Source organism: Amblyomma maculatum, chromosome 9 (assembly GCF_055883805.1).
Source record: "Amblyomma maculatum isolate TAMU_Amacu chromosome 9, ASM5588380v1, whole genome shotgun sequence".
Classification (NCBI taxonomy): domain Eukaryota; kingdom Metazoa; phylum Arthropoda; class Arachnida; order Ixodida; family Ixodidae; genus Amblyomma; species Amblyomma maculatum.
Genome location: NC_139352.1, coordinates 30050180 through 30064076, shown reverse-complemented (window position 1 = coordinate 30064076; position 13897 = coordinate 30050180). Strand labels below are relative to the sequence as shown.

General features: G+C 47.3%; 1 long non-coding RNA gene across 1 annotated transcript; it reads right to left on the bottom strand.

Moving 5' to 3' along the window:
* Positions 1-9236: 9236 nt before the first annotated feature.
* On the bottom strand, positions 9237-13108 carry LOC146178726 (uncharacterized). Its single transcript, XR_014700880.1, has 3 exons — positions 12920-13108; positions 10578-10691; positions 9237-9589 (listed from the first exon to the last, which is right to left on the bottom strand). It is a non-coding gene; the product is annotated as an uncharacterized LOC146178726 (long non-coding RNA).
* Between the last annotated feature and the right edge of the window lie 789 nt (positions 13109-13897).

Genomic DNA, 13897 nt, shown 5'->3' with positions numbered 1-13897 from the left:
GTTTTGTTACCTTTAGGTTACGTTCAGAGAGATTTTCAGCAACAATCGGCATGACAACAGTTACACTAAGCAATTACGCGCGCCCCTTATCATTTCCTGCGTCAGTGAGTATATGTTACCTTTAGGTTGCGTTCCGAGAGACCTTTCAGCAACAATCGCCGTTTAACTCGCCGAGAGCGTCTTCAGCTACAGTGCGCCTACGGGATATGGTTTGGCAATACGCATCGCGGGGAGGCCGAACGTATTTTTCAGACGCTCTAGGAGTTTTGCGGGAATTAGGCAGTCCAGAAAGATGTGCTCCGCTGTCTCTCGGACCAAGCAGAAGGGACACAGGTCAATATTTTCCGACATCGCAGGAACGAAGGCGCGCCGTCTGATTGGTAAGATGCCTCTTGCGAACCTCCACCTCAGGGAGGCTCGGTGTGCATCGAGGAAGTGGGCGGTTATGTACTGCCAAACTGGGTATTTTTGCGTGTAGCATGTAGCTTGATAGGCGGGCAGGGAGCTGAGGGGTGATCACATTGATAATATCTTTCAGGGGCATGTCATGGTTCGTGGGTCAATGTCAGACGAGTTTTCCTTAAGGTACTCTAAGTCTGTGGCTGCGGTTCGGTAAAATGATAGGGGTGACCCTGCATGCGGGGTGTTGTGGTGTAGGGCCTTATCAGTGAATGTTCGCATCCGTGTCGACAGATAGTACTAAGCCATCGTTTTTGTTAGCGGCATGTCGCATTCGACTACTCTGAATGTCCATTTGATGTGCAGAGCCCTTGCGAAAATATACAGATCGGGCAGCCCCAGGCCACCTTTGAATCTGGGTCGCCAGACAATGGCTCGCTTTACTTTATCGGGGGCTCCCTGCCACAAAAACGGTATATATGTTTCTGGAGCTGCTTTTTCTTGTGTGGGGGATGTCAAGGGTGCTGGCCACAAAGCTGAGGGTAGAAATCAGCATTGTCCTAATGGTGGTGGCCTACGCAGTCAGGGGACATTTTAGAGCACCAAGATTGTGGGTTTTGATGCTTAGTTGCTCCTTAGCCCTATTCCAATTTCGGGGCGCTGGACCAGCGGAATCGAAGAAATACCCGAGGATTCGTGTCTAGCGAGTAACAGAGATCGACTAGATAGCGGTAGGGGAGGGGGTCGTGTTCAAGGCCATAACAGTGGGCTTCTTCTGATTGTGGCGAGCCCCACTCGCTTGGCAGTACTCTGAAGTTAGTTCAAGTAGTCTCTCTACTGATGTTGTGTCTGACATCACCACAGAAACATCATCCGCGTAGGCGAGCACTGGAGTGCAGGGAGGGCCCACTGGCAATAGTGTTTTGCGGATGCCGTCATCTGGAACAATCCTTTGTAGGAGGGGTTCAATAGCGAAGACATAGAGCAACGGGGAGAGGGGCAATCTTTCGGACACCCTCTTCCACGGGGAAAGGCATTGAGATGCGCCCCTGCGCAATGACTGCTGCTTGTGGTGCCGCATAAAGCGCCTTGCACATCTTTATGCATTATACGGGAATGCGCGCGAGCTCAAGTGTCCTAAACAGGTAATCGTGACTAAGGCGATTGAATGCCTTCTCTTGGTCCAGGAAGCAAAGAAAGCCATTGAGGTTGTGATTCTATCCATGTCAAAAGGTCTCTCTGAGCCATGCCATGGAGGTCTACCGAGCGGCCTGAGACACAGCAAGCCTGGTGGGAGCCTATTATTGTATTGACGACAGAGCAGGCGTTAGGCGCAAAGAGAGACATTTGGCAATTGGCTTGTAGTCTGTATTTAGAAGGGTTATTGGCCTCCAAGCTTTACGGTCTTTGCTCCTGGAGGTGCCCTTGCACAGGAATGTGATGAGGCCTTCGTTCATACTTGGAGTTAGTTCCCCTCGTTCCAGGGAGTCGTTTGCTAAGTTGGTGAAAGCGGTCTTTAGCGACGGCCAAAACTTTAGCAAATAAAGGCTGGCGGGAGTCCGTCCATACCTGGGCTTCTGCTTGGCTTCACCTGTTTTAGGGCTGTGTGTAGCTCCTCAGACGACAGCCATGTGTCGCCCAGGGTAGGTGCATTAGTTGCTGCCTGCAGCTGGAACGATGTGAGGGTGCAGGGCTCAGCAGCATAAAGTTCGATGAAGAAATCGCGCGCTAAACTCAACATCTGCTCAGGGTTCGTAATAATATGGCCAGTGAGTGGGTCTTCGACTGCAGAGAGGGCTTCGTTCTTTCTGGCAAGGCGACGGCGTAGCAGATGACGGGAACACCATGCTTCGGTTTCCCATCGTTCAGCGCGTGCAGTTGCGCGAAGTCTGTCCCAGCGCCGATTTAGAAGACGATGGAGCTCCTTACGCAGGGTGGCCAACGCCGCGGGGATGCTCGGTCCCTGATAAAATGGGGCCGATAGCGCGATGATGGCATCCGAGACTATTCGGAGTTCTTCTCTCTCTTCCCGCGCCATCTTATTCCCCACCTCTTGGAGGCAAATCTTAATGGAGGTTTTCCTATTATCCCAGCTTTCTGCATCAATGTTAGGAGAGACATAACGCTTTATAACTTTGACCACTTCCTGCTGCACACGCTCGTCATGCAGAAGTCGCGTGTTTAATTTCCAGCAACCCTTTTCTCGTGGAGTAATATCAGCCGCACACAAGCACGTGATAAGCAGCCTGTGATCACTTAGGGCATTGGGGAATACCCATACAGAGTGCAGGGAACCAGCTATGCTAGAAAAGACATTGACGCGGTCAATACGGCTTTCGAGACCACGGCCAGACCAGGTCATGCCGGCACGACCAGGTTGGAGTGCGCGCCAAGCATCGGTTAAGTCTAACTCCTCCACCAGATCACGCAAGGCCTGCGCTATTGTATTCTCGTCCAAGCCGCTGGGTACAGCGGTCGTCTTCCTTGAAGAGGACGAAGTTAAAACCGCCTAGCTACAGCCAAATGTCTACCATACATCGCATTAGAAAACCGGTTGTAGCGGCAAGTGGCACCTGCATGACTCGGAGCGAAACTTCACTTTGTGTATGAATTCAGGAAAAAATCGTGATCAGTACTGATCAAACTATGCAGGCTGCAAGGGACGGTTCGCTATAATGATGCTGAATATCAGTCGCCACAGGCAGCTGTTATCTTTTGAAGCAAATATTCATTGGCGGCGATGCAGGATTTCGACATGCCATCAATTTCCACCGTGGTTGCACCGCTATTTCCACGTTCACTCACACCGTCCACACGTCTCTTGCGGCGCGGTTCAGGTGTTCAGAGAAAAAGTGGGATAGATAGAGCGCCTTTCCTTTCTTTCATTTTGCCTCCGTCGAAACGCAGCCGCCGGCACTGTACAATAACAAGTCAAAATATGAATCTTGACCTAGTTAGGTGTAGGTGTCCACAATTGCATGGTGTCTAAAAGCAGTGACTATCTCGGGATAAGAAGTTAATTTCTCCAGTTTTCGGCGCCACACGCTAGCAGCTAAACTCACCTTGGCTTCCATGTCGAGCGAATCTAAGTTCACCGGTGTTCTATAATTCGTTTACAGGAAAGGAAAGACGCAGCAATTGTCACTTGCGGAAGGCAAGATGCGCCGCTCCGCGGCGTTGCAGCATACTCGTACCTACTCGTACCCGCTTGGTTGGTTGGTTGTACAACTTTTAATTCCATCGGAAACGGGGAGTCGTGCGCCCGCGGATTAGAGGCTGGCAGGTAGCCCTTGGCTTCTTGCGGCCTCTTCCGCCAGATGGACGGTGCGGTGCTGGATCGCAGGGTCCGCGCTTCGCAGCAGGGTATCCCAGGCTTCTCTACTTGTAATATTTTGCCCTATCCCTGGAGATTGTGGGCACTCCCAAATTATGTGGTCGAGGGTCCCTCTCGCCCCACAGTGTTTGCAGGGATCATTGTCCCTAAGGTCTGGTAGCGCGTGAAACGCCCAGACCGGGTTCATGAACGTATTAGTTTGTAGCCGCCTCCACGCGACAGCTTCTCTATTATTAAGTCTAACATCTGGCGGGGGTACCAGTCTACGTCCCAATTTATAATGGTCGATGATTTCCCCGTAATTTTGCAGACGCTCGTCGTATGCCCAGTGTTCGGGGGGCTCGACGGCTACCCGGAAGTAGAGAGCTCGGGCTAGCTCGTGAGCCGCCTCGTTACCAGGGACGGCAGCGTGAGCGGGTGTCCAAATCAACTGAATTTTCCTATTTATTGTTCTTTGGGTGAGGATTTTGGCTGCCTCCGGCGATATCCTCCCCTTCCCAAAATTTTGAATGGCAGTTTTGCTGTCGCTAATTATGAACTTGGCTTCTGTTCCTACGCAAGCTAGCGCTATCGCAACTTCCTCCGCAGTCTCTATGTTGCGGCCTCTGATGGCTGCCGCGGATACCGGTGCCCCTCGGCCATCGACTACCGAAGCTACCGCTGCATCTGTTCTGCCACTTGCCGCATCAACATAGACTACTTCCTTTGCTCCCATGTTCTTGAACCGTCGCTCTAGGGATTCAGCTCGTTTGGCCCTTCTTTCGACATTAAATTCTGGATGCATATTCCTAGGGAAGGGGGGGACTACCAAGGCATTCCTGATTTCACTGTTAATTGTGACTTTTTTTTGAACTCCCCTGTCTGGGTTGAGGCCTACTTTTGCAAGGATGTGATGTGTGTTAGTGATGTAACTATCTTAGTGTTCGGTAATTTCAAATTGCGTGCAATTCGCAGTATCTGTCACGCGCGGAATCCCGCTATCATCATCACGGTAGACAAGCGGAATTATGAAGTGCATATCACGACCCGGGGCGTGGCGCACTGGTTAAGCGCTCAGCTGGGGGGATCCAAGCTATGGAGGTTGGACTTCTGGATGGTGACTAAGTTTTTTTTTTGAATGAGGCACACTTCTTAAGGGATGCTAGGCAACGCCGGCTGAGCTTGACGAAGGGGCTGCGCGGCTGGCCTTGGCTGTGACGGCCATGGAATATAGCATACAGCATACGCGAACCATAGTTCTGCATAAATTAACAAAATTCCCGCGCGCAGGTTTTGTGTTGAAACAGCCACGTATGATCACATACTATGGAAATGTAAAGAAGAACCTCCACTGGAACATCTAGTACAAATTCCTTCTCTTGAACGATGGGAGGCCGTTCTGGTCAGCTCGGACCCGGGCCTTCAAGCCTTGGCCACCGTGTGGGCCACTAAAGTCGCCGCCAGCCATGGACTGGAGGCCATCTGGAGTGGACCGTCTGTATCTGCAATTTGACGAAATAAATGTTTTCCAATCCAATTCCATGATAAAAGGTGTTAGGCGTGTTAGGCACGGAGACACAATCTCCCCAGTACTATTCACAGCTTGCTTAGAGGAAGTATTCAGAGACTTGGAACGGGAGCAGTTAGGGATAAGGGTACATGGAGAATATCTTAGTAATCTGCGATTTGCTGATGACATTGCCTTGCTAAGCAACTCGGGTGATGAACTGCAAATAATGACTGATGACCTAGACAGGAAAAGTAGAAAGGAAGGCTTGAAAATCAATATGCAGAAGACTAAGGTAATGTTCAACAGCTTCGGGAAGGAACAGCAGTTTACATTAGGTAGCGAAGTAATGGAAATAGTAGGCGAATATGTCTACTTAGGACAGGTAGTAACCGCAGATCCGGACCATGAAAAGGAAGTAACAAGAAGAATAAGATTGGGATGGAGCGCATTTGGCAAGCACTCGCAGATTATGACTAGCAGCTTACCGGTAGCGCTCAAGAAGAAAGTATACAACAGTTGCATCTTACCTGTACTCACCTATGGGGCTGAAACGTGGAGTCTAACCAAGAGAGTTCTAAAGGACAACCCAGAGGGCTATGGAGCGAAAAATGGTAGGGGTAAGATTAAGAGATAGGAAGCGTGTAGATTGGTTGGTGCATAGGCTTGGATAACTGTTATGTTTAAAGGGTGACCTTGGATCCGATGTTAAATCATTCGGTCGTTTTTGGGGTTGTACCCTAGCACTGCTTTGCCCATTCTTCTGTTGACAATGAGAGCGATCCCAATCCTCATCCTGGATTCGTGCCCACATTAGAAGACATAATAGTCGCCGGAATTAAATTCTCCCATTCCGGTCCATTTGAGTTCGCTGATACCTAAGATATCAATGTTCAATCTGTCTATTGTTCGCTTGATGACATCCAGTTTACCTTGCGTCATAGATCTTATATTCCATGTTGCTATCTGATATATCGCCTTGCCATATCGGACTTTCCGGTCGCTTCCCGACACACCCACAACTGAGCGTCCTTTTGGCTTTAGCCCAGCCGTTTCATTCGTCCTGGATCTGCTAGGAATCGCCCTTTGTTCATCCCCAGTAACATGTGGGACGCCTTCCAACCTGGGGGCTCATCTTCCGGCGCCTTATTATTAATGCTATTGTGACTGGCCATAGGGGTTTCTTGGCAGGAAATACTGGAGCGGGTTGCCATTACCTTCTCGAGTGGATCACATTTTGTTAGAGCTCTCTGCCGTGACCTGTCTCTCTTGCGTCGCCCTACACAGCAGAGCTCACGACTTCATAGAGGTTCGCAAACCCCTCCACCACGACACGGCAGTGATCCATAAAGGGGCTCGCATCACTACCCTGGTTAATCCGGAGATTGATGTCATCCGCATAAATACAGAAATTTAGCCCCTTTATGCTTCTCAGAGCTTCTGGGAGGGCCCTCATCGCCACGTTGAAAAGGAACGGGGAGAGAACCGAGCATCGCGGCATGCCCCTGCTCCCTAACTTCACTGTGGGGGACTGAATGTCTTGAAACTTCATGCAGGCAGTTCTGTTTGACAAAAAGGTCTTGATGTACTCGTATGTTCGTGAACCTACTCCAAGTTTTGGAGACCATGGAGAATCGCTTCGTGTTTAACTTTATCAAAAGCCTTTGTCAAGTCCAGGCCGAGAATCACTTTGGCGTCTCTAGAACGCCAGTCGATTATGTCGTATTTGAGTCGGAGCATCACGCCCTGCAGGCTCAAACCCGGTCAGAAGCCTGTCATCTCGTGCGGCCACAGGACGGTTTTCTCCATAAAACGCGTAAGGCATATCCGGACTACATGCTCCATCAATTTCCCTGCATGAGGTTAGAGAAATAGGTCAGATTTTCTAGTTTTGGGGTTTCGGCCGGCTTTGGGATTATAATTACGTTTGCCGAGGCAAGTGGCCTTTAATCCAAATTTCTTGCATGTACGCAGTAAGAGCGCTGTTGGAGTCATCATCCAGGTTTCCTAAAACATTATTAGTTATCCCGTCAGGACCCGGGGCCGATTTCGTTTTAGTCCCAATATTTCTGCCCTCACTATAACAGCTTGAGGGGCTAGTTGGTGCTACATAATACCCAGAAATGTGGCGCAACAAACATAAACACATGCAAAGAGACATGCGCGTGTGTTGTGTCTCTTCGCATGCGTTTGTGTTTGTTGCGCCACGTTTCTGGGTATTCTGCCCTGAACTCCGCCTCCGTTCTGGTGCGTCCAGCGCTCTCTTTGGGAGATCCGTCATACTCTGGGAGAGGGGCATTATGAGTATCGCCAATGTACATGTTGATTAGTGCACCCATAAATTCCACGTCTGTACCCTTAAACGCGTGCCTAGCTTTTGATAATCTAATTCCTGATCAGGGCAGACCCCATGTTCTGGAAAGGCTCATGTCCACTTCCATCTCGTCGCATCTGCTGCACCAATTCTGTTCGCATAATTTGACCGCATAATTTTCAATTTCTTTGTTATGTTTAGCTAATCTCCTTCTATAGTTACGGTTCCATGTTAGCTGCTTTAGTCGGTGCTCCATAACATGATTTGCCTCCCGCATGTGAAGCAGTTTGCTATCAGATATCTCCAGGGCATCGTCCTCTTCAAGATTCTTCGTTGCCTCTCCAACGTGACGCACGAGGGTCTCCGTCCATTTTTGTATGTTTGTAATCTTCCGTGCGGCACCTTTTCTCGCTTTTCCCTAAATAGTACTTATTGCGTAACTCTCGGTTGACACACACGGCGCATCTTTACCCCTTTGTTAAGGATCGAGGGCAGAATGAAATGGTCGCTGCCAAAACGTCGCTCCAAATTTGGCCAGTTAAGATCTGTCACATCTTTGGAGAAGGTCAAGTCAGGGGAAGTGTCTACGCAGACGCTGTTACCCACCCCGGATGGAAAACCAGGGTCCGTGTGCAAGGTGAGTAACATCTCGTGTGCGTCTTCCCATAACTGCCTGCTTTTAGGATCTTGTTTAGAGTAACCCCATTTCGGGTGCGCCGCATTGAAGCCACCGACTATTAGTAAGGGGTTACTCCCGGCTGTCATTATTGCTTTGCGAAAGAGGGCCCTGAATCTCACCTTTCTCTGCTGTGGGGTACTATACAAATTTAGGAGGGACATGCTTGGTTGCTCTTTTCGTCCTGTACGAAATTTCAATAGAACTCCCTCAATTTCTTTCGAGTTGATTTCGTGCATGATTGTAGCAATGTTCCTCTTAACCAATGTTGTGACGCGAGATTTCTGACCTCCGTCACTTGAAAAAGATTGCTATCCCGAGATTTTTGCTGCTTTACCTGTCTCTCGCAGGGCTATAGCAAATGATTTCTCATCTAAATAGTGTCAAGTACTGTTGCACTAACGCCCGCTTGCGTTGGAAGCCGCGACTGTTCCACTGCCAGATCTAAGACTCGCTTGTGCGCCTCTAGCCATTATGGAGCTGATCAAATATTTCTTTGGCTTTTTGCTGCCATTCTCCGATGGCAACTAATTCTGCCCTTTGCAGTTGTGCTTCGCCCGTAAGGGTTTGGATCTGGCTTTTAATTTGATTTATTGCTCCCATAATTTGGATCATAAAAGATTCTAATTTAGCTTCGGTTTTGGCTTCAAATATTTTCTCTAGTGCCACCAATGGATCAGCGTCTTCCCCTTTGCGTTTCATTGGGGGCGGTCTAGCCGATTCTACAATCATTTTTTTGTCCTCCGGTGGCGCAGGCTGCGTGGGAGTCGCAGCCTAAGGGGCCAGGGTAGTCGATTTCGATACTAATTTCGGTTGTGCTCTATGGAGGGAGAAGGACTCAGTACGCGCTTGCCCGTTTGGTCTATGCAAATCTTGAATGAGCTTATGAATGACATCTTTAAGCTTCCCAATTTCTTTCCTTAATTTATAGATCTCCTCGTCCTTCTTTTCACTCGCCTGGGAAACCCCACTCCCAAAGCTTACATTTTTACGGTCCCTGCTCGGGCTCGGCTTCTTAGTCCACGGGTTCTCCAGGTCCCTGGAACTCGATCTCCAGCTGCGTCTGGATCCGGAACGCCCCCTGAAGCGGGAACTCGACCGACCGCGCTGCTTTCGCCCTTCGGTAGTCTCCTCCAGCCTCGGAAAGGAGTCGTTTCTGGCGCGAGAATCCTCGTTTCCACATTTGACCTTGGAACGACCTCGGTAATTTTCCTCGATGGTCGCTTCGATTTGCTGTTGCTGCTGCTTTTGAAGTTGCTGCTGCTGTGGCATGTTGACTTTCCGTTCCCATTTCCTCTTCACCTCGTATGGAACGTGGTAGAGTTCTAGGCATTCTTTGTCACCAAGCGGGTGTCCTTTCCTGCATACAGCTTAATGTTGCTTCCGCAACAAAAGTTATATTAGAAATTCACATAAGCGGTGACAAATGACCAAAACAGGAAAACGGTCAAGCTTGCCAGCAAATTACAGTGCGCGTAACGAACACTGCATACCGAAGAAATACATCACAAATCATTATTTACTTACGAAAATAAAGCTTGCTCCTCATTAAGATCGTACATAGAATATTGATAGCAAATAGATATATATATACAGAGGGAATTTAACGTGTGCTAACATACAACGCACTTTGCTCATAGACCAATATCACTATACAAAACACTAAAGGTTCCGTATACAAAATAAATTCATATACATGATTTCTAAGAGTAGAGGGAATTTATTGTCTTCCACACACATAGGTACTCGTTTATACACAGACACGCACTGTAGTACATACATGGGAGGACAACGAACGGTGCGATACTAGCAACAATCACATATTAATAGTTATTCCGTGTTCATCAATACCTACAGAACACAAGCTCAAACGGAATTATAAAGAGAAAGTTAATGACAGATGATTAAATCTTATATGGCAATAAAATATGCCAGCCCCGATGGCAGTGAACAGTGTTGCCAATTTAGCGGTTTTCCGGCTAAATTTAGTTACATTATTTAGCGGGCGAAAGTCTTGTACTGCGGCAGGCGGAATTTTTAGCGGTTTTTAAGCCTTTCTGGCGATTTTTGGGTGATTTTTGGTAGTTCTATAGATTTTATTTCTGAGCCGTAAACGTGTCTTAAAATTCTAGTCGCGTCTGCGAGAAAACGTCACCATGTGAGCGCATGACGTCGCTGGGATGCGGCTATGCTACAGTGGGGAACATTGGAACACACCATATGACTCGATTTCTGCGGCACTTTTGAACCTAATCCTCAAACCTGCAGCGTAAATGCTGCTCAGAGTACGAACTTCCACCAAATGTGGTTCAAAAGATCGGCACGATGGAGGCGCACGCTGCCAAAAGCGCAAGAAGCCCACCTGTACCTGGTGCCAGCAGTACGAGTGGTCAGTCGCTTGCAGATGAAGCATCTTTCTGTGATTGTGCTTGCAGTCAGGCAGGACTCAGCAGTGTCTAGTCAGTACTTTCCATTTCAGAAACTTAAAAAAAAAGGAATAGTTTATAGAACTTTAATGTATATTATCATGTATGCAGCCTCTAGTCGATAAATAATATATTCAATGGTTTTCAGCCAGAAAAGAAAATGTGCGTTCTTTCTTTTTATATTATTAGTTATATTGCAAACAGAAAAAATTCATAAAAATGAACTTTTTGGCACAAAAATACATTTAGCGGTTTTTAGCGGGTTTTGGGAGTTCCTGTTGCGGGTTTTTTATTTTTGAGTCTGCTAAACTGGCAGTGAAGCTTACCCTCGTTTTTGTGCCCTACTCTGTTGCTCTCATTATTATCTCACAAATTGTTTTTCCCTGGTGTGCAGTTTATCTTTCTAAAACTAGCTTTCTCAAATAGTAGCCATAGGGAGTGCAACTATTGCAGTGCTTTTCACAACCACTCAGCGTTTCGAAACAAAAAATTCTTTCTTTGTCGAGAGTAAACTCGAACCTGCTCTAATAAAATATGCGCGTTTTTTCAACATGTAATTCACATAGTTTCTAGGTATGTTCAACCCAGTAGCCCAGTGTACTGTGTGCGGGGTTGAAATCCGTACACAATATTCTGGGCTACTCAGGATCTAAATCAAAAGATAGACCTAATGCGCACGTTCCGGCCCACCGGAGCTAGAACTCTTCTGGTCGTCGCCATTCAGGACGACGGCTGTTGCGGCGCACCTCTTTCACTTCCTTGGTATCATTTTTTAAAGAAAATATCCTTTCTAGGTTCATGGAATAAAATCCCGTGAGTGACTGTTGTTTGCGTCGGATCTGTGCATGGGATCTACTCGACTCTATTGTATGCAGAGTCCAAATCTGTACCGATATCAATCCGATCTAGGAATGCGTCCGGACGTGGCCCAGTTGTAGAAGTGAAACATTCAGAAACATCGGAAGTTTTCAGCGAACTCGGTGGAAGCAGCGCGGATAAAGTATCGAGGCTCAGTGGCAAAATTTGTTTCCAGGATTTTCGACTGAGCATCGATATCGTTGATGAGCCTTCGGGCGGAACATAGGACGGGCTTCAACAGAAGTGACGGATTACTCTCGGCAACTGCTGTTCCGTCACGTAACACGTCGCATTCAACACTGACAAAAACACACGCATGCAGCGGGACCAAAGCATTATCTGCAGACATGCTAAGGGTGGACCTGCATTGCAAACATCAGCGTTGTTATCGGCATTGTCTGTAGAACATGTCACGGTTCACTGCCTCAGGCTAATGATGGCTCCGTTCTCGCGAAGAAAGGCAACACCGAGAATTAGGTCATGCATACAGTCAGGAAGGACCAGACAGCTGACAGCAAACGTGGAGTCCCGAATCAATAACCCCAGCTGTGCGTTCGCAGATCTTGGCTTTCGCGATTTTCGCATTCGGAGCTGATCTCGGAGCCAATGTGCAGTTAATATTGATGGCAGGCGTATGCGATAAATTGCGGTAGCTGTTAAGACCACACTTCGCTATTTCACAGGCGGCTGCCTCTCCCAAGGATGTTTTCAACCAGTTGCAGAATTTTCAACCACTCCCAGTGGGTGCCACATTTTGTGAAAAAGGCGGACTGCCTTTTGCTCAAGAGTTCTCTCTGGAGCTGAAACGCGATACTCAAAAATTGGAAAAAAGACTTTGGCGGTCACTTTGGATTTGAAAAATGCAAAGGTGACCGCCAGCTCAAGGATATGTGCATGCACATAAATACTGGTATTAAGGTATTCGTGTGTTATTGTCATTATATGACTAGTATATCGCTTATGTTTGCACTATTTCGCCTTGTTTTCATTACCGTGCGAAGACTACACTGGGATCGGTGAGCAGTCTTCAGCCTTAATTGTAGGCAAGGATGGACATAATCACTCTTCCATCATCGACGAGAATGAACCTTGTAGACCAGCATATTAGAAACGTTCCTCATCAAGTAGAAACTAGTTCGTCGTTCATGTGTGTAATTATTATAATTTTTAAACGGCGCAGTAGAGAAAACGTGGCTTTCGCTTCCATAAAACGTATGCTCCTATGCACATTATCAATTCAAGAAAGATGAGACTCTGCCACTGTATTCAGACTTGGAACATGTTTTTCAATAGACGCCAAATGGTGCGTGTACAGCGCACACTTGAAATACATGATTTGAAGCCACGTCACTCACACTGTTAAATATTATTTTATTGATTCGAAATAACCTGCAGCACGAAGACGGCATTTATTGCTGCTACTTACCCAAGCGAGCAATAAGAAAGCCGGTTTGGATGTTGTTGTTGTTGTTGTGACGGTAGGAAGAAGGAAAAGAAAATGCACGGGACTGCTACTGGCTCTGTAGCTGTGTCCCCTTCGCTGCCTTGTGCAGACAGAAATTATCTGTAGTATTTTGCCGACTGGGTCTAAACTGCGTCGCGGATTATGTGTTGGCTACGCCCTGGCATCAATGCTATTCTCTGCAAACGTCTCCTCTGAATGATGAGCTCAAATACAATAGCGTCCGTGATGCGGCGATGGGTGAAGTGACCGCAAGGAAACAGGCGTTTTGAAAGAAGCAGATAGGAATGCAACCTTTTGAGATTGTTTTCGCAGCAAAATGTTAAACAGCAAATTATATGGCACATACGCAGTTTCCAATGCCCAATGCCCCCATTTAAGGTCCTTCATGTAATTTCTGAAACTTCTTGGAAGGGAATTTCTATACCTTGTACAAAACATCCACAATTTGCAAAATGGGCAAGAATAAATGGAAGAACGGATTACTAAGCGCTACGCATAAAATACCATTGACAAAAACTGTCATTTAACTGCCAGCTTATCCCCCCAACGTTTGAAGACAGCGCCATCAAGACATTTTGCTTCAAAGCTGAAAACTAGCTTTGGTGGTTTCTTTAAAGCCTTTGGGATGGTCTGTATTATCGATAAGCGTTGCTCATACGTTTTCGCGCACCTTTGCAAAATAAACTTGTTGCGCTATGATGAAGGTGATGGTCGCTATAGCAAATTGACTTATTGACAGCGTTCACCAAGGCGTTTCCTTTTTTTTTGCGTTATTGCGATTAAAAAATTTCTGGTGGGCGGTAGGATGATAGAGAACGAGAAAGATAAAAGGCCCTACCAAACTGCTTTTCAGAATACTGACTTTATGGAATGTTTGCTTTTTTCTGCTGTATTTGGATCTTCAAACTTATTGTCTGGCTTAGTCCACGGCTTTTCATC